The sequence below is a fragment of the Neophocaena asiaeorientalis genome, unplaced genomic scaffold, assembly GCF_003031525.2.
Source record: "Neophocaena asiaeorientalis asiaeorientalis breed wild unplaced genomic scaffold, Neophocaena_asiaeorientalis_V1.1 scaffold240, whole genome shotgun sequence".
Lineage (NCBI taxonomy): Eukaryota > Metazoa > Chordata > Mammalia > Artiodactyla > Phocoenidae > Neophocaena > Neophocaena asiaeorientalis.
Window position 1 is genome coordinate 4,502,188 of NW_020185331.1, and position 3,307 is coordinate 4,505,494.

Consider the following 3,307-nt stretch of genomic DNA (forward strand, 5'->3'; position numbering starts at 1 on the left):
GCAGCGGCGCTGGTGACATTGGCGCAGAGGAAAGTGATGACAAATGCCCGTTATCAGCGAACGAGGCCGATGACAAATGGGCGGGCGCCCGAGCAGCCCCATTACGCTGTAATAACAGAAGATGGATGGTCTAGCGCCCCCCACCCCCACCCCTACCCGCCTTCGCCGGTAACGGGAGCCCATACAGCTCCGCCTTCCCGGGAGGGAGACGAGCCGCTTGCTGGGCCGCCAATCACGGCAGGGCCCAGGCCGCGGAGCCAGGAGCCCACGCGGCTGCCCGCGGCGGAGGAACAAAGCGACGCGCTCGGGTGGGAGCGGGCGGCGCCCAGGGCATCCGGCCCGCCCGCGGCCAGGACACGCAGCTGTGCACACAAATGGCCTGCACACGCGCCAGCCGCCTGCATCCTTGCACGGTGCTCCTGCAGCTCCTGTCCAGGCACAACCCCCACGTCACGGGAGCACGGACACATGCTTTCCTGCCGTGCGTGGGCATACCATGTGCAGCCCAGATCCGGGTACACACCCACCAGCATAAAACCATGCACACACAGCCATGCAGACCCGTGCACCTGCGATTCATGCACGCGACTACAGAAACCACTTAGGTCTGTGAACACGTATGCTGTCAACATGCCTGCACATGGATGGATATGGAAATATGCACACACTTAAGTAGAAATGCTTATGCATGGACACAAACCCTTACACTCAGTTCTGTGCACACAATTCAGGGCCTCCAAACATGACCACACCCACACGCCAAAGATGCTCACAGCTGCATCAACAAATGTTAACTGAGCCCCCAACCACGTGTCAGCTAGGTGCTGTGGAATTACAGTGATGACTATGGCACCATCCCTGGCTTCTAGAATTTTAAGTCTACTAGACGGGGCAAACGGCTGTGAGTGAAGGCAGAAGATTATTTGTGTTTTGACCCAAGTATATAGTATGTGATGTGAGATTTCCAACTGGAAAATCAGAAAAGTCTTCCTGGAGGAGGTGACTAAAGGAAGAGTAAATTTTCAAAAGGAACTGAATTTTGAAAAAAAAAAAAGTGTGGAAATGTGAAAGTGTAGGGAGTGCTTGGGGCCAGGATACCTAAGGGGCCAATAGTCCAGGCAAATAGTGTGGGGTGAGTGCGGTAGGAGTGAAACTTCCCAGATAGACTGGGGCCAAGAGGCTGGAGCTGGGAAGAGGCTGGGGCAGGTCCAAATGAGAGACCAAGGAGCTAGTTCCTGACATAGAAAAGGAGAGGACTAGGTGTGTGACCTGGGCGGTCCCATGGGGGTGTGCGTTTAGAAGAGCCCTGTGCTTGGTTTAATGCTGTCTTGAAATTCTTTATAAATTTATAATAAAGAGCCTGCATTTTCATTTGGCACTGAGCCCTGAAAATTATATAGCCAGTCCTGGAGCTAGGGATCTCTCAGGTTGGTCGAGTAAGACAGACTGGGGGAAGAAGACGGTGAGTTTTGGGGGGCCAGAGAGTATATGAGAGTCTGAATATGGAGCAAGGAGTTGAGATGATGGGTAGTGTTTCCTTCTCTGGAGTGGGAGTTTGTGCCTTGCTTATGCCTCTACCCATGGTCTTTTCTACTCCACAGAGAGTCCACACACTGCCACATGCCATAGAGGTTCCTCCTAAAACATGTCTATGTACCCCCTTGCTGGAATATAAGCTCTCCAGTGTTGCCCCCATATTCTCAGGGCATGGAAAATGGTTGCCACGCAATACCCGTTTGTTGAAGGAAAAAGTGAAGGTATGCATGAATGAGCACATGCGAGTCCACATATGTACACACACTGGGCACCATGGGAGGGGTACGTGAAAGTACGAATATGGTGCCGCTACCCCATTGCCACTTCAGGGGTTGTTCTGTCACCCTGTGTCTACTTTAGGGAAAAACTGTCCTTGTCCCAAGGCCCCCTCATTGGGTGTCTCCTTTGCAGACAGAGCTGGGCAGGAGTTAACAGTGAGCCCAGGACCCTGGGGTGATGGACAGGGAGGGGCTGTGGTTTGGAGCCAGAGGATCTGAATTCAAGCCTCAGCTCCTCCCTTGGCTGACTGCTCCTCTCTCTGAGCTTTAACTCTTCATCTGCAAAATGGGACTATAAGATGGAAAAGCATTTATGCCAGCACCATGATGCTGACAGAGATAATTAGGGGAGATATATTCAATAAAGTCAGGTATTGAGAGAGCTGCTTCCTTCCCCCAAACTCTGGGTTCCCTAGGGTGTCAAAAATAGACTGGGGATCCAGAGGATGACCCAGGTGACCTCAAACAGGAGGGGAGCTGGCAGACTGGAAGAAGGATGCTTTGGTCTACTCTCAATATGAGCCAGATGATCGAGGAGCTGAGACTCAGGCCCTGCCTCCCACACACCCCTGCAGGCAGCGGCACATATGAGGCAAGGCAAATAGGAGGTGCCCTCCATGGCTAAAGTAAACACTCTGACTTTGGGTAGCTCGGGTGGGGAGAGGCAGAGGACATCTCCAGAGATACGGACCAATTGAGAGAGCCAGGTGGAGGCGGGTAAAGGTGAGTGCAGGGCACCAGTGTTGCTGTCTATTTCTTTCCCAGGGTACCCTGCCTTCTGCCCCACGGGAACTCCACCTGCTAACTTTGGCTTCCTAATATGTGACTTTCTCCGGTCTACAGAATGGGGGTGGGGGAGCATTTCCAGGAGCCCCCCTCTGGTCTCCCTCACCCTCATGTGACCCACTTTGGGTCTCTCCAGTATGTCCTGGTCCCTGTCTCCACCTCCCCTATTTCAGCTGTGTTAACCATAACCTCTCAGTCCCTGTCAAGAGGCCCTCGGGAAACCCCCGGCGGAAGGGGCCTGCAGCAAGAGGTACCGGGATTAGAGAGAAGATGCCGGGAGGAAAGCGATGGGCCAGCTAATGGGCCTCGTTCCTCCTCCCTCACCAGTTCACTTTTTCTGTAGCGTTATTGACCCGTCATTAGTTATCCGTCCAAGGTCGCCTGGCCTAGCCCAGCTATAAATCATGGAGGCTGGAGGGGGGCTGCTGGCAGAGCGATAGCTCCCGGAATACAGCGGAGAACTCATCCCCCAGCACAGTGCGGAGGAGGCGCAGATGGCCCCAGTCTCGGGAGAGCTTCCGCTGAGAGGGCTAAGCCCCTCTTCGTACCCACCCATCCCTCCCTCCTTCCCTTCCTCTTCCTCCATTCTCTCCTTCCATTTGCTTTTCCATGGCCACCTCTCCTTCCATCACACTTTTCTCCTCTCCCCATCTTTTTCTACTTCCCTCCAAGCTCTGTGTTCAAGGTTGGCGAGGTCAGGGGAACGG